Below are 21,221 nucleotides of genomic sequence, written 5' to 3'. Positions count from 1 at the left end.
ACAGAAAGACAGAAAGACAGACAGACATCACTCCATTATTATATATGTATATAGATAATATTAAACCCAGTTTATTTCTTATATTTTCAGGTGTGTATATCAAATCTAAAGGAGGTCATAACGCAGAAATGATCATAATTAGTCATTAAGCGTTTGACGTAACAGCAGAAAGAGTGAGTAATTCGACGCTAATTCCGTTCAATGATCGAGCTAAGTCATGCTTCAAAGTTTACGAGTGTTCTCCTCGTATTCGCAGGTACTATTTGAACCCCGATCGTCAGTTTTTGTTTTCATTCTGATGCAATCCCATAAGTATTCGATGGTTTGCTTCAGAAATGCTATCATCAATCTTCTGCAATGGCATCAATAATTCCTGCAAACTTTAACTTTTCTACGTTATATTTCTTATGTCGATTGCTAAAAGTTGTTAACGTAGGACTACGAAATCCGAACCAAATCGGAAGTGTGGGGTGGGGGGCGGTATCGACAGCAACCGCAGTGGAACAAATTTTCACCTGCAGTTTTCCCTAAAAGAATGTGGCTTTTATCACTGAAAAATACATTTTTAATACCCGGCTTGAAAAACGCAGCGCTTCTAACCATCTGTTGCTAGAGTTTTTCGCCAGTGAGGGTCAAGACTTCTATGATAGAGACATTACGAAGCTATGTTTAGAGTGGGAACAAATTTTACAACAAAACGGTGCATATTTGACCCAAATCGGACAATCCGAATTTCACCCAAAAATAATGAATAACATTTTCCCAAAAATAATGAATAACTTTTTTCCCAACCTAATATTATACAGACAATATACAAGTATTGGAGAGTAGCGCATTTTCTGTTATTTTTAGGGCTCATTTAATGTTATAAATCAGGATGCCAAAACATATGCTAAAAATTAATTTTTGGTGAAGTTTTGTGCGATTTTTATGCGATCCCTATCCCTCGCACAAAAACATGTTCACCTGTACTAACATTCCTTCCTTTTCTCTGGTGACTGGAAGGAACATAGCAAGCGGCGTCGTTATTGACCATTTGAAATTCGAATCACGGAGGTCAGTTACGAATTGTACAGTCGATCCGAACTCAAGCTTTATACCATTTAACCATTGATGTGAAAAAAGTGAAACATACAATTCAAACCACTTTGTTCAAAACGAGAAATAAAATGTTTTAACATGCCCACACGTCATATAAACAGTATTTCTTTATGAACTTAATAACTTGACTAAAACCTTTTTATAAAACGCAACTTGCCAAACAAAATCAGAAATCATAAATGGCGAACTATTTTTTTATCCGGTGCAGAGGAAATAAAAAAATGAAAAGAAATGATATCGTAAAACGGCTAATTTAAGAATGCAAACTTCAGATGGTCTTCTTATACAAAATACTTTTACCACCAAAACTGAATTCGAGATGAGAAATTATTCTTTTCGAGAAGAAATATCCAATTGGAAAAGGGTTCCAACACAATTTATTTCTATTTTTTGTCATTTTTTTGAACCTCACATTTGTGAGGGAAAAACATATTTAAAAAAGTTTTATATATTGGGTGTGCGACTCAATTCGATGGCAAGATGACTCAAGGTGCTATAAATAGTCGACATCTGTCAACATCTGTCAACCAAACATTCTTTACAAGCCTTTTAGTTTTGCACAAAAAGTCCAATTTTTACTGCGTTGAAAATGGTGAGTTTCGGTGCAAACAAGCACCTGAAGCGCATCGAATACTTCTGGAAGTTTATGGTGACTCTGTACCATCGGATGGATTTTGTAGGAATTGGTTTGGAAGATTTAAAAGTGGTGATTTTAGTGTTAAAGACAATAAGCTTCTGGTTCAACCGAAAAAAAACGAAGACGAAGAATTTGAAACATTACTCGATCAAGATTCGTGTAAAACGCCAACAAGGCTTGGAGCATAATGAAGTGACCCGATAAGCTATTTCTAAACGACTCAAGGTCGCAGGATAAATCCTAAAACAAGGAAATTATGTTCCGTAAGAATTGAAAGCGAGAAATGTCGAACAATGATTTTTCATATTCAAAATGTAGCTTGAACGGCACAAAAGTAAATGTTTTTTGCATCGAATCGTCACCGGGGACGAAGAGTGGATTCACTGCGATAACCCGGAGCGCAAAAGATCGAATGTAAAGCCCGGCCAACCAGAAACATCAATGTCGATGCTGGGTATCCACGATGTCAAAGTAATGCTATGTATTTGGTGGGATCAAAAAGTTGTGATCCACTTTGAGCTGCTAAAACCTGATCAAACGAGCAATGGAGACTGCTACAGGCAACAGTTGACCCGTTTGAAGCGAGCTATTGCCGAAAAACGTCCTGATTGTGCGTCCAGACACGAGTCAATAATGTTACATCATACAGAGCTTTTAGTGGAATACGCTTTACTTCGGAACAGGGTAACAAAAATTGGCTGGATTCATTTCTTGGTTTCATAAAATGAACACTTCTTTCGCGACGGAATCCGTCAATTTCCATACAAATGGAAAAAAGCAGTGACTAGCGATGGCCAATACTTTGAATTATGTATTAATTTATTTTATTACTAGCTGACCCGTCAAACTTCGGCCTGCCCAAAATTTATTTTTTGTAATCAATATCTTCAAACAACCACGTTTTCATACTAAGCGCACGTTCATGGGTCCAATCGCAGAACTATTCATTGATTGAGAGGGAGAGGGAGGAGGAGTATCGATTCACCATAGAAACGATTCTTGCCCCCTAAAACCTTCACATGCCAAATTTGGCTCCATTTGCTTGATTAGTTCTTGAGTTATTCCGTAATTTATGCTTCATTCGTATGGCGAGTGAAGACATTGCGGGAAATAGCAGCTACTGTTAGAAGAACTCACTCCACAGTAAAGAAAATCATAAAAAAAAGTGGAAATACGAAGGAACCATGGAAAATCTCCTGGGTAGAGCACGCAAAAGGATCCTATCTTCTGATTTTTTTTTATCCCATTTGTTCATTTTTTGGCTCATTAGCATTCAGCTGTAACAGAGCTGAATTTTAATCGTGTACATGTCACATGTTTATTATATCTATAAATAAAACATTACACAGTTGCGTTTTTTGGCGTAAGAGTAATCCTTCTATACTTCTGAGTTTTGAAACCATATCTTCTGATGATGAACGAGTAATTTTGAGAACATTGCGAAAGAACCCTAAAACAAACATTCCTAAATTGACTACCTAAGTAGCCGGCATCATTGGAAGACCTGTCAGCGCAGACACTGTCCGGAGAGTAGCACACAGGAACTGTCTGAGAGGTCGTGTATTATATTTACCCTCAAAGATGAATATGAAAATACGACTTGAGTTTGTTAAGGCATATGTAAATAGACCTGGGGAGTTCTGGAACAGGGTTTATACGGATGAGTCGAAAATCAATCTCTTTGAATCGGATGGAAGACAGTTGATGTGGAGGAAACCAGGATCGGTGCTTCAGATTCAGCCTTTGGTTACCACAGTAAAACACGGCGGCGGTAGTCAGTTGATATTTGGTACATTGGCGGCTTCTGGTGTAGGGGAGAGGGAGGCAAGTTGGCGACGTTAAGCTTTGGCGAGCCCTGGATCTTGGAATTTTTTTTAACGTTGATGCTGATTCATATAGCCTGAAGTGTTTTCTATCATATTATCTATTGGATGGGCAAAAAAATTAAACAACTTGTCCACCCAAAAGCTTTGCGCAAAAAGCGTCGAATTCGGCATCTTGCCTCTACGTGGAGGCTTTGTTTGGAATGCCTGGAGGCAAGTTGGCGAATATGGTTTGGCCACCTAAAAATCAACAAAATGTAATAACAATCATTTATTTATCCTTGGTTGGAACAGTGGAAATGCCATTTTCATCAACACTGTGAATGTCACACGCAGGAAAACGATACTGAGCTCGTATATCTCCCAAAGTTCGAAAAAATAAGTCACAATTTTCTTTATTGAACGCCATTAATCGAGCCGCTGATGTATTTTCTGGCTTTCTCAAAGATAGCTTATGACCCTTCATAAACATTTCAACCCATGTCCGTCCAGTGCATGTTCCTTTGAAAGGGTGCTCTATACCAAACGAATAGGCACCTGAATGTGGCTTTAAAGCGGCCTTCATTGGACGACGTATCCTGAAATTGATATAGATTTAAAGAAATTTCTTGCATAAAGAACATGGAAACGCAAAAGCTGAATTAATAATCTGGCAAACCGAACTGTTTTGAAGCACCCATAACAGACAAACCTTCTTCTATAGCTTTCATAACATTCTCCAAACTGGTGTCCGACCATTATTGGTCTCTTTTTCGCTTATAAGTTCTAACCATCTGCAATAAAAAGCCAAAAATTAACATAATGTTGCAGTTCGCCAACTTGTACCCATGCGACTTTTTCAATAAAAAAAATTTAGCTGAAAAAAATTCATGATTGAAACTCGCCGGAAACAAACAGATTATGTACAATAGAGTATCTTTATCATGTATAAAATTATTTTGAAATTTTAACTTTTCTCATAAAGTGGATGATGAAATTTGAAAAAAACGAAAAAAAAATAACAAAATCACGACAAAACAAAACAAAATCTCATTTTTATTTTTCACTTTTTTGTTGATAACGTTTTCGGCAGAGTTACCGAGTACAAAGTTTGGCCTTGTTATGATGCATCTTCAGTAAAAAGTAGGTGGCGCTACCTTCATTACAACGGGTCAAATTACCGATTCGTCATCTTGCCTCCTTCTCCCCAATAATTAATTTTTAAATTGGCTGTATATAGATTTTACTTACCAAACCACAAACCTTTTCAAGAGAAATATTATGTCTTTCGCATCTTAACGCAAAATCATGGGTAGAAACAATTTTTACTATAATTCGACTTTTTCGAAATCAGTCCAAAATTTAAGATTCAAATACTGTTTTTAATTTGGAGACAAGGTCATTATTGCCAGCTCAAGAATGCATAAAATAAAAAAAACATGCACAAAATTTAAAATTTACGAATTTCAACTCAAGGTTAGCTTCCGAATAGTGTTTTGTAGTTTTTTTATATGTAGCTCATTATATTTCGTACAACTTTATCGAGGACTACATTTAGATACACAGAAAGTTTTAATGTAAAAACTTTCCTTCCGTATGAAATTTGAGTATAAAAATCGCCTTAACTAAAACTGATCATCCGTTCATTGAATTTTTAAATTCTTAAAAAAAGTTCAAGAAACGATGAGGTGGAATTTTGTGTGGAATAAACGAACACATGTTCTTAGTTCTGCGTTCATGTTCTCAGTCAAATAAACAATGGAAACATTTTCGCCTGAAATCCCAACTATTTCCACGATTTTCCAAAAAATTAAATACATGTGCAGCCTCAAAGCGGCACTTGACGCAATCAGATTCAATGGAAAGCATCTCTCGCCGCTTCCCGAACCCTTTTTACATCAGGCCCCAAAAATATCTCCCATCAGCATAAAATTATCATTTCCAAAACTCGTAACGAAACACCACCGTCGCCGGGGATTGTGCTACTTTATTGCTCGAATTCCGATCGACCTTACCTTGCATCCGCCACTCGGAACAAGTTGAATCCCCTCCCCTTGCTCGTCCTCCTCACTCGTTCATTTCCCTCCCCGGTGTACGATTATTTCGTAGGAAAGTCCACTACTTTCATTTTCTGCTGCTTATAATTTTATATTGCGTTGCGTTGCGTTGCATAACGCGTTTCAGAGAGGCATGGTTCGGAATTTCACTTTCAAGCTCAACCACTACTCGGAAAGGAACACACGAGAAAAAAAAACAACAACAACAAGACAACAGAGGCTTTCATCTCTGTTGACCCTCACTTTCCAGTGGCAATACGAGCGTCACGAGAGAAGACGCGCACCCCATTGTCTTCCGGCGATTAAAAAGCCACTCGCCACTCGATCTTGCGCACTCCAACTAAGGCGCACTGAAGGATCTTGAGCGGATCGTGCGCACAGATTGTGAAGTTCGAGCGAAGAATCATTCTCTCGGCATTGTTCTCCTCCCAAATGTGGCATCCTCCTCCCGTGATCATCCATCGCGTCTTCTTTCGTTGGCCGAAAGCCGAAAAAGGGTCAGTGGTGCGGTAGAGAAACAGGAGGAATGAAAACCCAAATATGGCAACACAACCTACCCACCTAGTTTTCGGTTTTGTTTTCCTTCCCCGGATTTGGATTGATCAAAGTGACTTCCACTTTCTTTTACGACGTAATTTTGTTGCGCCCCGCATCAGCGCTAGAGTGGAACCATTTTGGCGTTTGTGTACGGCAGAGGGGGGTTTGAGGAGTGTCCGCTGTGATGACCCATCACTCATTATCGCCCCCTCCCCGGGGTTTGCCCATGGTATTATTGGTGGAGACCATGATGCGATGGTGCCGGCGGGTTGCTGTTGATGCTGAAAGTGAAACTCGCGACATTGAAACAGCTCTCCCGCGCTTACTTAGGCTGATCGCCATCCGGTTCAGCGCGATGCGTTCGGATGCTGCTGATATGTTGTTTGTGGGTGGGCGGGCTCTGCTGCGAGAGTGTGCTGCTCCCGCAAAACGCGTTTGACTTGGTTTGTTATTGTTTTGACATATGAGTAGGATTACTTTCACTCTCGGTTGGAGTGTGCATAATCCGTGTTATGATTTCATAATTACACGGATGAAGTGGTTTTCTTTAATGCGATGCTGTGGGTGGCATTAAAAAACAACCAGAGATGTTCTTGTTTCACGAGAAAATATATTATTGTATTTAAACTGTGCTGTGTGAATTTATTTGTTTATCATTGATAGTCATGAAGTTCAGCATCCATTCGGTTTGCAAAAGAGTGTTTGTGGTAGGTATAAAAGAGCACAGATACGATTTTAATCTCGTATAAATCTTCGCGTAACTTTTCCCATAGGTTTTATGACATCTTCCCAATTTCAGCCTGATGTTATGAATTCATTTATTTTATTTGAATTACATGGAATGGGAACGTGTCACGTGCACCGTTCGTCGGTGTGCGTTGAAGTTGGTCTTCATGCTACGTATACCTCCGGAAATTATAACACGAAACGAATTGAAAATCCTCATTATCTAAGAAAAACAATGTAAAAAATCTATTCTACTTGGAAAATTATGTGTATCGTGTATCGATAAATATCTTCAAACATTTTTTTCAACTTTTAAGAACATTCTTTAAGAACAGTTCTTGAAATAAGTCGAATATAAATATAGAAAAAATGTTTTTTTCCAAACTGTATATAATCGAGTCCAAAATTGTATATAATCGAATCATATATAATCGAGTACGAATTGTATTCCTTTTTTTCCTGCTTTTTTACAGAAAATAATAATCCGGAAACAATCCAATTTTTAAAGTTATGTTCAGATCTGTTCTGTTTCATTCCAATTTTTGATTTTTCTTTAACCTTTAACCTACAAAATCCAGTCTCACTCATTGATGAATGGCATTGCCAAAAACCACAACATCGAGTCTCACTTGCTTGGTGCACTTGCAAATCATAGCGCGCTAGGACGTGTGAAATTACTCGTTGCATTACCGATCGAACATTTGGTTTGAAATTTAATCGTGAACTGAGTAGTTAATTTCTATCAGTTTTTTTTCTCTATTCATTCCGATTTGTTTCTGTTTGTTTTGTTTTTTTTCTGGGATTTTTAATCGTTTTTCATAAGGTATTCCGATTCCGATTTGTTTGACACAAAAAACTTCTGACATTCTCAATATTTGACACGGAATTCTTTTTTCTGATGTTTCGTTTTTTTTTCTCGTGTTTATTTCTGGCACTCACCATTCTCAGATTCTTCAAATGTTTCAAAATGTTTCTTTTTTCAAAGATCAGATCGTTTCGAATCTTTTTCTGGTTTTCCTTATTTTCAATTTATTTATTTCTTTCTTACTTTTCCAATTTTTAATTTAAAGTTTTTTCGGTTTTTTTAAATATTTTTTTCATATTTGTTTTTGTTTCTGATTTTTGAAGTTTGGGCTGATTTTTATATAGATTTTCAGATTTTTTTTAGCATTCGGGATTGTTGTATTTTTTTTGTTAGATATTTTTTCACTTTAATATTTTTTTTATTTCTCAGATTTATCTTTTTTTTTCATTTTCTTTGTCAGTCTGCGTCAGACTGCGATCTATTAAATGCTGATCAAGTTAAAAATGAGTCTCGCCGCAACTTTTCAACACGAGCGACTGTTCGAGCGGTCGTTAATAAGCCATAAAGTCACACCGCATTATCCACCACCAGACTGGCACAAAATTTTGTATATCAACCAATTTGCTGTGGGGGGAAAACTTTTACCCATTCGCAATTGTGTGAATTGTATGATTCGTTCGCCACAAATGTGCGGCATCCACTTTTAAATTTCGTATTCTGTGACAACACGTGATGCAATGGAATAGCTCTTTGCTGTGCCTGAAGCCCATTTATATTCGACGAATTACAAAACTTTTTCTTCGACGATTGAGTGGAATAAATATTCGAATCAAGCACGCGTTGAATTGTGGACATTACGTACAGATAACTTTGTTTCATTGGTCATTCTAAACATATTCCTTGTATATTGCACCATGGAGCAATTTATCGTAATAAGCAATGATATGAAGATGATAAATCAAATATGTTTTTTTTATCCAAAAATATATATTTTTATTAAGGCTCATATGGCGTCAGCCTAACGGGGCCGGGAGTTCAATATTCCGACAGTGTTTGCCTTACAACTATGTTAGTAATATGTAACCGATTACTCGCGGTTGGCTCGAGGTTAGTATTACAAGTGTTTTCGTGATTGTGATGTTGCTGTCTCCAATGCTCTGTACCTGTGCCCGACACGGGATACTTCCTATTGGGATGCAGCTGACCATTAATCAGCAACGCCCCCCTATTATGTACCCCATATCTAGCGTGGTGCATCTTCTTGACTCGAGGAATCCAGGATAGAATGGTCACTAGCCTGCACAAACATCAGCTCGTGTAGAGTTGTCATGAGCGGTACAACCTTTGGCTCTTGTTGAATGATCAGTGGACTGCACAACCTTTGGCCCGTGTATCTGTAAAGAGTAAAAGACTAAGTAAAAGTTTATAGATCGGATAGGAGGGATATGAAACAGGGACACAACGAAGGAAGCATCATTAAACGTTGACATCGGCGTTTCTGAGGAACAGGTATAGATGAAGCAGAAGATCAGGATCACGGCTACCTAAGATATCTCGGACGGGGATATCCGATTGTCTGCCTTTTGCTCTCAGTGCTCTAGAGAGCTGAGAGCGAGCAGCATGGAACCGAATACACGACCAGACAATATATTCGATGTCGTGGTAGCCATCGCCACTTATCGACTGCGTAGATGATCTCGGGTTCCATGGATTTTTTGTCGCATGGACAGATCAAAAATGACAGAGGAATTGCAAAAGTATGGGAAGCAAACTTGGTTGGAGAAGCCTGGCGACTCATGGTACTCATGGTAGAAAGACATAAAACTTGACTGAGAAGTCAGTTGGAGTAGATTTTCGAAGTTATCAATCACCAATTGATTCATGATCTTGCAACGGATGAGAAATCTGTAGGATAATTCTGTGAACCGAAGAGTAAGCGGGGGTACTCCTGCCAAGACTTCGAGACTCATCGTATGTGTCGAATGCAAACACCCCATGGCTATACGCATGCAACGTTATTGTATTATCTCCAGCTTGAGAATATTAATCCTGGCAGCTGATCGGAAGCAGAATCTGCCATATTCTAACACTGATAATATCGTTGTTTTGTACAACTGAATGAGGTCTCCTGGATGGGCGCCCCACCATGTTCCGGTTATTGTTTGGAGAAAATTGATTCTTTGCTGGCATTTCTGTTTCAAATACGCAATGTGTATTCCCCAGGTACATTTAGAATCAAAATATACTCCAAGGTATTTGAAAAACATCGAGTGCCTGATCGGCGAAATCGAAATCAAATATGTTAAAATATATCAAATTGACACCTTCATTCGATGTATTATCAGTCGAGATATGCTCCAACGCTATCTTCCGATAATGTGACAAACTCAGTTTAAAAAAATCCTTTCCAATTAGATTGAATATCATTAATGAACGCTGTTTGCTGCAGCCTTCTCCTAGCGGGCATAAATCAATCTAGTATTACCCGAGAAGTGTAACAGAATGAGCAAAATTCAATTTATAATTATGGCTCTATTTAATGTATCATTTTAATTGGCCAGCGACGCAACGAGACATCTAATTTCATTCATTAGATGAATGTAAGTAAAAGTCGACAGAAGAGCGAAGCAAGAATGCAGACTAACTCAAGTTTCATTATTTCGCTTTTCTCGAATATCTTATCGAACTTATCTTATCGATGACCTTTTTTTTATTATTAAATTCGTTTATTTTTACAGGCTCAGTTATATAAGTTTAAAGGAGCCGAATTCTTAAATATGTTTTTAAAACTCGATGTGTTACAGTTTTTGGTGTTTTAGTTTTAATAATTTTTACTATGAATGTTATAAGGGTTTTAGGCCTTTTACGATGTTCAAGAAAATTTGAATTTTTGACTCAAACTAAGAATTCGCTTTTCTAATCTTTTCACAATTTTCGATGTTTCGAACTTTGAAACTGATTTTTCCAATTTTCCATGTTCTTACAATCTTGATTTTTCAAATTAAATTTTATGTTTTGTATATTTTTTTTTCAATTTCTACTAATTTTTCAAATGTTTCAAATTTGTTTATATTTTTCTATTTGTGTTGCAGAATTTATATTTATTATGATTCATTTTAATTTTGATTTTCTGTAAATTCAGTAATTTTTATCATTTTTTTTTGTATTTTTATAATTTTGATAATTTTCATGATTTTTGAAATTTTCGTGCTTTTTTTTAAATTCTGTGATTTTTGCCATTTAGTGTAATTTTAGTACCCAGTTATTTGAGTATTTTTCCAGTTATGCTAATTTTCGTAATTGTGGAATTTTTTATCGTTTGTAATTTTTCTAATTTTTCTAATTTATCTAATTTTTGTAATTTATGTAGTTTTTGTAATTTTTTGTGTTTTTACAATTTTTTTCCGAAAACGAAAAATACATGCAAAAAAAACAAATAAAGAAAAAAAATTGTTTTGACTCGATTATCCAGAGAAGTATTTCACTCCGGATAATCGAGTCCGACCTGTATTTGTATTTTAATTTTTTCTAGGTTGACTAAGTTTTCTGAGAGCTCTGATTTTTCAGAGATTTGTTTTAAGTTTTTTGGGTTTTCTGAGTTCTTTGAGTTTTCTGATATTTCAGTTTTTCGAACGCTTTGATTGTTTTTTAGTTCTCAAAGTTTTTAAAATTAAAAGTCTTTGAGTTTGAGTTTTATTAGATTATTCTGCCGTTCTACGCATAGTTGTCCTATGTTCCAAAATCAAAAACGGAGAAAATCGCAATCATTTGTTTACCACAAGCTTTGAGCGTTCGAGATCGGCAATACACCGGTTTTTTTTATAAGCAGTTAAGTATTGTTTGATGAAATCGGAAAAGTTTCCCTCACTGAATCAATCATGCTTGATTACAGGTTCAAGAATTCATAGAGGGACAGTTATGCCTAGATTATCAACGTGAGACAACTTGATGTTGTTTTTTAGAATACTGGGAGCAAACAATAAGTTTTTCTTGTGTTTTCCGAAAGATTATGCATAATAACATCGTTTCATGAAGAGTTTTCTGATTTTTTTTAGTTTTTACTTTGGGTTTTTATTTTTATCTTTTTAAGTGGTTAATTTTTGTTTTTTTAAGTTCTCAAGCTGAGTATTCCTAAAAAAATCAAATTTTCTGAATCTTTAGTTTTTTGAGTTTTTTAATTTCTGATTTTTTTAGTTTTTTTTCCGATTTTCTATGTTGTTTGATTTTACTTTTCAATTTTTTGAGTATTGAATTTAAGTTTTTTTCTAAGTTTCTTGAGTTCTTTTTACCTTTTGTTATTTTTTTAGCTTTTAGTTTTTTTCTGGTTTCTTTTTTTTCTTGCTTTCTGCTATGATTCAGCGATTTTGTTATTTTGTAATTCGCAGATCATGTTTTCTGATACACTAATATTTTCCGTGTTTTTTTTCTGAATTTTCTTCCTGTTAATTCTTTATTTATGTGAGGGGCTGAGAATGAAAGGGGTGTAAGTGTTTTGATCGATTTCTCTTCATCATTTTTTTCATTCTTTCACTCTTTGTGGTCGCTTGTCTGCTCTCAGCCACCATACCTTTTTTACCGTTCTGGTCGTTTGTCAGCTCTCAGCCACCAAAGCAAGAAACCATGCTAATCTTATATTTTACTCGACCAAGTATCAGTTTATGCTTTTCCTAAACGAAGCTTGATGTCTAGTGAACCTGTTCACTAATCAATTCGGTGTTCCTATGAGTAATAGATAACGGTACTCAGTATTAAACAAAGTAGTCACCCACACAAGACAACGCAGAGTGCGTTGAATGCATGGGAATGTGGGACAAAAATCATAACAGCAGAATTTAGCCATTGTAACACTTTGGTGTGATGGAAAAGATTGTTCACATGTTTCAGAACTACTGTTTGTATAAATAACTCATGTTATTTTAATAATCACAAAAGTGGCTCAAGCGATAAAACCTTTGTTCGTCTAAAGTGAAAAGTTTTGATCATTTCGGATACGCAGAAATCATTATTTGAGTAACTACTGGTTTAAATTATGCTGAAGTAGTTTTTGTTCAAAAGCAGAATAATTTTTTGCATAAGTGTCTTATGTCATCTGAATAATCTGATGTAAAACAATCTTAGTTTGTTAGAAGTGAAAAGCGTTGATCGTTTCGGATACACATTGCTGGCATTAATTACACATTTATTGCATTAATGGCAAAAGTCTCTCATATTCGACGGGTAATGAAAATATAATTATGTATTGATTATACTTCATATTATTTACTCTTGGAGACTGTTTCGAAAGATTTCACATGAAGACGAACTATAAAATATACTTTTTATATAAAAACATTACATTGAAATACATTGTTATGTTAATACATTAGGGTGGCAGCGAAAATGGTCATGCCAAAGTTCAAAAACCGACCATGTACATTTTGTTTATTGGCTCAAAAAAATTACCTGTGCAAAGTTTCAGCTCAATCGGACATGATTTAGGGGTGCCTCAAAGCGCTCAATATTTTGATTTTTTGATCCTCGAATATCTTCCAAGAAGGGAGTAAAGGAAATTTGGAAAATCGAATTTTTTATCGATGCCAAATGATTTAAAAATGCATAAAACGACGAGATCTGGGGTCATCTCGAAAAAACAATCATAACTTTAAGCGCTTTGAGGCTACCCTAAATCATGTCCGATTGAGCTGAAATTTTGCATATGTCATTTTTGGGCTAATGAACAAATTCAACATGGTCGGTTTTTGAAATTCGATGATGATTTTTTTTTTCCATGCATCCATTGCTACCCTATAATACATATACGAGTATATAGTTCTCAAAAAAATGTTTATTTTTCATAATCTTGCATGTATCACTGCTTTTCCAAGGAAAAATAATTCCGACCAGTACGACACCCATGCCCAAATTTAATACGACCGCAAAGGGTTAATAACTCAACTGCAAAAACGCTCCTATTTGAGTTTGCTATAGAATCCAATAGATGAGGTTCTTACCTACCTTTCACATTGTCAAATATAGCTGGGAATGATGTCACTTACACCCCTCTCATCTAGTCTTTTTTAGTTACTATTTTCAGATTTTTTCTATTTTTTTTCCTTATTGTTTCCGGTTTTTTTCTCATATTTTCGGATTTGTCTAACTTTGTTGTTTTTAACTAATCAGTTTTATTTTTTTTCTTCATATTTTTCTGTTCTAATTTTTCTAGTTTTTTTATATTATTCAATTTTTGCTGTATTTTTTTGTTTTAACCATTTTTTTTTCATTTTATCTTCAATTCGAATTCGATTGTCATATTTTGAATTCTTCTTCTTCTTCTTCATCTTCTTGGATAACCCGATCGTTTATAGCCGTTTCAATGTAGAAAAAAATTGCGCCATTTTTACTAGTACGTGGTTGAGATTTTTAGGCTAAATAACTCGCCTTGAATCTATTTTGAGTGCCGAGTGACACATTTGTGTGTTTCACTGATTCTCTTCCAACTGTGCTCAAAATCCGTTTTGAGGGCGTGAAGGCTATCTAGAAAAACTTGATGGAGGTACTAATTACTATAGCGAAATAAAGTTTTTTATAAAGTTTTCGAGAAGATGAACGCTGGGCAAATGTGCACCGCATCCCAAGAGGCAGAACTGGTCGGTGTAAATGTTCTTCTCATGAAATGAAAACCATGAAAAAAAAACATAAGAAATGTCCCAAAGGTCTTATCCTCCTGATCAGATTTTACCATTATACAAACGATTCAACCGCTGCTGGCAATGAATGATCTGTTTAATAATAATTCATTCAATATTACGCTGAAGGATTTAAAAAAAAGTCCAATTCTATTAAAACAGCTTTCGTGAGGATGGTTTGGTAAATGTTTCATAGAACTTCTAATTTTTGAACGGACAATTGTTAGTGCTTTCAGAAGCATGTTAATGAGGGAACTATTCATAGTTAACTATTTTTCGAACAACGCGAAACGCTCGGAACATTATCACACTTCAAATCTACTTGCCACCTGATTAAAGCAGCTAATATTTGATTTCCACATTTGTTATCATTAATGGCATCATGATTATACCACTGTCAACAGGGCCTAACTATAAATAATTTACACTCGAGATTCAAATAATCGTAGTGACACTTCGATAGGTTCACGGTGGCTCATTTTTTTTCACGCCTCCCTTTTTTATCGCGACCATTTCAATAAGCTAATGTACATACACACAAATCTATAATCAGATATCATTCAAAGTGTTTGCCAAGCTAACATAGAAAAATCATATCGAATATTTACTCTCTCGGTTCCCAGGGGCTTAACCCAAATGGGTTGGGGGGTGTCTTTCCAGCCGGCGCGGTTAGGATCTCCCGCCGTCATGTTTGCTGCCAATCAGTTCGCTACCGGTTGAAGGCCAGTTCTCGCGCCCATTCAAGGTTTGCTCTCAAAGTAAATTAAATGACTCATTATTACAGCAATTTTGTCAGTTCCAAAGCACGGTAGCACATTCGCCGTTTATTGGTTCTTTCAAGCATGACACAGCCGGTGAATAAATCATACCCACCACAACAACAACAACGCAACGAATGTGTCACACGGACTGCTACCTCATCGTCAATTACCCCGACCCGGAGGATGGATTCGGTTCCACCGTGGTTCGTCGCCGTGGGCCTTTTTTCTGTGCGTAAGCCATAGTTAACAACTTAATTAGCAAACACCATTCAGCTGCCACTGCTAACAATACGTCAAATTGATAGTAGACAAATTTGTAATAAGCATATGCTGGTGGTTCTACTACCTGGACTCATTCGTAAAGGAATCCGCAAACCTTGACACCCGGTGACTCCGGTGTGAACCCGAGAACGGGCCTAAGAAATTCATCAAAAGTCATTTCTGCAAAGTCATCCCTGTGAGTTGTGCCGCACGTAGAGTACTACTATTCGAAGGTCTCTACTGGGAAACATAGAAGGTTCCACTAAAGTGCAAAGATCATTTCTAATAGTGTAACCTGTTCAGGGTAAACGGCAGTTTGAACTTGAACTCACCGATAACCGGGTACAAATTCCTGACTACTTTTCCCGGGCGAAACAATATTTCTCATTTTCTTTCCAACTAGGCTAAAACAAATCGGTCGGTCGTCTTCGTGAACAACATCGTGATTAAGTGTTGCGGCCACAAAAAAAAAAGAAGAAGCGTGCAACAAGGTTAATGCCAGCCTCTTCGATACACGGCTATGGGTTATGCGGTTTTGCAATGTTACCATCACCAAAGTATGACGGAGAGACGGTAGATGTCAATTTATGATGGTCAATTTGTACAAGAATGATATGCAGTGATTACGCAGGAAGGCTCTATGGGTGTGAATATTGTGTTACATACTTGAATATTCATGCTTCGAAGGACTTGTGAGCAAATTCATTATTTGAAAGAACCAACTTTAATTGGAAGTCTTTGTGCGTTCCTCAAAAAATTCCAATTCGCGTGATGATATGCGTGTATATTTATGAATATACACACAAAGGTACCGAGCCTGAATTAGCGAGCGCAATTAATAGAACTGTCGAACATTTTGCCATGAATGAATATGTTCATATTTTAATTAAAAATTAAAATTCAGTTTTAGACGAGAATTGCGAGCTGTATATTATATTCTGAACTATTTGAAAACAGTGGCGTTCTACAAAGTCACATTCCAACTAAATGCTATTCAGAGTGAACTAACTTCAAAATTTTGATAATTAAATTTTTACGCTAATTTTTGAATAACTCAGAACTCTTTGTTATATTTGAACCAGAGCTTGAGCTTGAGCTTGGGTAGACTGTACAATTCGTAGTTGCTCTCCGTGATTGATCTGAACCAACCAAATTGCACAAAGAACACACAGAATGACGCTTGGGACTAGCAAATCATTCTCGTTGTGCAATTTTCGGTGATTCGAGCTTTAAATGGTCAATAACGACGCCGGCCACGTCCTTACAGTCACCAGGGGAAGGGAAGGAATGTTAGTATGATATTCGCCGCCCTTGGGTGATTTTTTAATTTTCAGAAAACTCAAACTTTAACCGCTTTACGCCATTCTACCTTAAGCATGATTAAACTGAAATTTGGCATAGGGTGTTTTTTCGAGGTGGTGAACATTTTGTATAGGGTAACTTTTTGAAATTTTAGGGTCGATTTTTCCCATACATTCATTGGCATTCTAATATGTATGCTATTGCGATTGAAACAAAAGACACATTGCAAAGACGCACGTGTGAAAGCTTTTCGTATATTTTGCCAAATAAACGGCCCAGACCGAGAAAGAGGTAGGTTCTCGTTTATGCTCTTCTTTTTACTCTTAGAAAACACTTTCCAACTTCATTTTATAATGAGATGTAATATTATGGATAGCGTGGTCGTGTTAAACGAGCTTGCATTCTATCAGGCCATGGTTCTATCCCCATTGACATCATATGGTTTTTTTATACAATCCCAAAAGAAAAAAAGAAAAAAAAGATGTCTGCTTCGATACATACAAAAATTCTAAAGCCTTCAAAACACCTCATTATTTGCTTGTTTGACCCTTCACCACACGAAAAAGCATTGGGCCTGATTCTCGAATACACTTCGAATACACTTCACGGTGGAAACGGAATGAAACGTATCCGTGATGACAACGGTACGGTGTCGACATCTGGATACGAGATTAGTTTCCCACTAAACTTATCATTTTAATATCAAATTATCTTCAGATAAAATTTTTGTATGAGATTATTATATCACATGAAGAAAACAAAGTTTTCCACTCACATTGAATACCATTTAATACGAAGAAGTTACTTTTCATTGATGATTTTTTATTTGAAAAGTGCTCATTCTGCCTGAAAACTCATTATTATCTTCGACAATTCACTAACTCGTAAAACGTAGTTCAATGGCGTGCCGTTTATTTCGTTTCCACCGTGAAGTGTATTCAAGAATCAGGCCCATTATTTCCGCCGAAGATGAAATGTTTAAAAAATAGTGTTCGCTACACAGTTTGAAAACAACTTTCTTATGCGTTGGATAGGGACCGCATATAAAAAAACTCGCCCTAAAAAATAACTCATCATCATTAATCATATTATGTCCAACATATTGCATTTGAGATGGAAGCATGGGAATAGGATGGGAGTGAAAGATTTAGATGCAAACTTACTCTTTTCGCACTGTCAGTTGCAAACAAACTGCAAGTTAGGCTTTGGAATAAATATTATCGTAATGGTCTAGCATTGTCCAACCATGAAACGTGAATGTAAATTATTATAGGATTTAAAAAAAAGCTACCATTATATATATTTTTAATTTTTTTTTTTGCTGTAATAAGCGGCTCCCTTCAGAAAGCTCATACTAATAGGTTAAAATAAGCAAAACAAAGCAACCGACTGGTAATTGTCTGTCACAGTACCTATGCACAGCGTTAAAATACACACTAAAGATAATAAAAATGGAATGGCCGATTACTTCATTTTTCGTACTCCGCACAAAAAAAAAATCGCGCAGAAAAAAAATGTCTTAAAATTGCATGAAACGAGATCGAGATTGAGATTTATTGTTGTCGCCAAATAAATTTTTGGTAGAAAATTGACTGGCGCTCGCTCTTTTTTCCTTCCAAAAAGTCGATAAAAAAGGAATTTTCGAGATGACAGTAGATCTTGACGCTTCATACAATTTGAAGAAATTTGGCATTATTTTCATGCGCCGATTTCATGCGCTCCCCGCTTGAGTTCATCCTCGGTTTCTAACTTAAACTTAAACTATGACAACTATCAAACTTCATTCACTAATGATCTTCAATTTCTACGTTACGAATATCATGACGAAAATGATGATGCAAATGAAAAATGAACTTCATGGCAAGCTGATGTTGATGCTCATTTCACTGGTGTTCGTTGATAGTGTCGTTTCATATTTATCGACTCTCGCTTAGGCAGTAGGTTGGCGACACCAGCAAATAAAGTCCGATTGAGCTGAAATTTTTCATAGGGTATTTATCCGCGGAAATAACATTTTGCAGGAAGTCCAGCTTGGAAATTCGAGATGACCATTTTCATTGGCACTCTAGTGTACATCTAGGGTTTAATATTTATTTCTGGGGTTTTTTGAACTGTTTGCTCGGTTAATTAGTTCGATACTAATTTTTATTTACCTAAACAAATTATCCCATATTTCAATAATCAATCTGTAATTTGTATACTAATTACACCTACACGGTAGCTGAAAAGCATGGCTCATAGGTTGTTTTTAAAAGTTATGAATAAAAGTCTCGATCGTTCTGTGAAAGTTAGATATGAAAAATATAAAGTAAAAGTTTTCTAAAGGTTGGTATAGTAATTTTTCTTAAAAAAGATATCCATTGTCAATTAATCATGTTGGTATTTGGTACTTGGTGGATCAGTTCGATGCAAGGTCATTCTCGGGGCTATAACTGGTTTCTAGCGTACAGGACTGAATATATGTGCTTCTTTTTGACGTAGGATAGGGTCTAACTAGAAGGTATAGGAGGTAAAATGAAAATCTAGGCACCGAACATGTGAGAAAAAAATGAAAAATTTCGACCGCTTATAACTCGAGCATTTTTTCATAGATCTCAAAGATGTTTACATCAATTGATAGGAAATATTTTTGCGCATCTATCACAATGAATAACATTTAATTTTTCTTGAGATAAACAATCGAATAATTGTGAAATTTCAAGCATTGTCCAAACGCACCGCGTTTTGATTTGTCCAGTTTGTGCTCCTCAAATGATTCCGACCAAAAGGAGTCCTACGTCTCTTCGGTTATGTCCTCAACATTACCCACCCGTCTTTTTTGGTAGTATTCTACAAATGAAAAATTTTCGGAATTCCCTGTGGAGGTGGATGGCAAGACCGTCATCATCTTCGAGCTCGTTCTGTTCACAACAGCTTCGTTAGAAGGTCAACGATTTCAAGTGAACTTAGCTATTAATTCAAATTAGCGTAGCATACTTCCGACTTCATTCACACCTTGTTCCATCTGACATTTAAACTGTGAAACAGTTTATTATCAAACCTCTTGCATCGCACACAGCACTGACATAACCTTTTCCGTACAACCCCTTTCCTCACAAACCCGCCACCACCGATGAAAGCAACAGCAGCCCATATTTAAAGAAACCACACACATAAATGGACCGAATATTTTACTTGGGTGCAACAGTGGATTCGGTCGCTGCTGTTGTAGAGCGGAGTGGTTGGTAATGAAAACTGGCCTTACTACCCGAAACTGGTGCCCAACCGCAAAAGGAATTCGAAACCGAAAGTGGTCCGCGCGTCCCAACACACCATTACCATCTCCTCTGTGTTTCGATTATTGTGCGTTACAATTTTGGTAATATCTGCATTCGGCGCAAATATGGCAAAAAAAAAGGACTACCTTCAGAAGAAAATATGTTCCAATTTGGGTGAGAAAGCCTCCAAACTAAACTGTGGACGAGATTTCAGTCGCCTAAAGCTCTACGGCTTAAACGATTACTGTGGTTCCGTTCATACCCGCCGCAACATCCTCAGCCCACAACTTGCGCTGCGCGCTCCAAGGCAATTAAAAATTAATTCACCATGAAGACAAAAGAATCAGTGACGGTGAAAAATTTCTCCTTTACCTTGGTATGATTTTTTTTTGTGTGTGTTTGCACTCAACTGTACCTAGCTTACATAATGGTGGGCATTTAAAGTTACCCACTGAAATGATTCGTCCCAATCTCTCTCGCGAAGAGGTAACTCATCACCGCCTGAAACGACGCTTAATAGAGTCTCTGGTTTTGGGTGAGGAAAGTGTTACTTGATGGGCCATAAAATGCAATAGAAAATATTGCGCTGTTTCTATTTTTCTCGCTGCAGCTTTCGTTTCAAATCAGGCTGAACGAAGATAAAAAAAAACATAGGAAGGAAGGCAGCCGTAAAATAGACTTTCGGTTTTGTTTTTGTTGCATGGAGATCATTTCTAGCCTTCCATCATCCGTTAACCTTGTCACCGTGCAAGAAGGCAAAGAGGCTCTATCATTAGTGGTGGTTCTTCTAATAAGGCTTGCGATTTTGTCATTGGAACTACGTCCGGTTTGTTTAATACAAACCTTAACTAATTTTGAAAGTTTCCATCATTTTGGATATATTAATCCTATAAATTTCCTGAACAAAGTTAACACTTTAATCATATAGAGTCGATAATCCTTCCGATCCTTCAATGTTTTGACTACCTGTTTTTTTTCTATTTTTCTGTATCGTATGTATGAAATTAAAAATGAGGAAAAAATGAGCTGCCAACACTTTTTGATATATATGCGACATTCTGACAAGTATTTAGTTTGATGTAATGTTTTTTTTTTGGTAATGGATAGGCAATGAACAAAGTTCGAGAAGTTCATCAAGCTCACCTGTTTTCTATACGTATTCAATATAAAACTGATATGATGCGATAAAGACTGAATATAGAGGTCTTAAAAAGCTATAGACGAATTTCAAACCAACTTGACTGGCCATCGGAGCATCATTTTAGATTGCAGTGAAACGTAAATTTGCATGTTTGATATCTCCAAAAAAG

General features: G+C 36.4%; 1 protein-coding gene across 20 annotated transcripts in view; it reads left to right on the top strand.

Moving 5' to 3' along the window:
* LOC129779208 (nuclear receptor coactivator 1) overlaps positions 1 to 21,221 on the top strand; it is a 530,617-nt gene that overhangs the window by 382,268 nt on the left and 127,128 nt on the right. The window contains exon 1 of one of the 20 annotated variants that reach the window (XM_055786546.1): positions 91 to 173. The exons of the other annotated variants lie outside the window; for them this stretch is intronic. The gene's annotated coding sequence lies outside the window, so the exon portion shown is untranslated. Of the gene's footprint in view, positions 1 to 90; positions 174 to 21,221 lie in introns of those variants that run through there. 20 annotated transcript variants of the gene reach the window in all.

Source organism: Toxorhynchites rutilus, chromosome 3 (genome assembly GCF_029784135.1).
Source record: "Toxorhynchites rutilus septentrionalis strain SRP chromosome 3, ASM2978413v1, whole genome shotgun sequence".
NCBI classification, from domain to species: Eukaryota; Metazoa; Arthropoda; class Insecta; order Diptera; family Culicidae; genus Toxorhynchites; species Toxorhynchites rutilus.
Note: the sequence above shows the minus strand (reverse complement) of the source record. Positions and strands in the feature narration are given on the sequence as shown.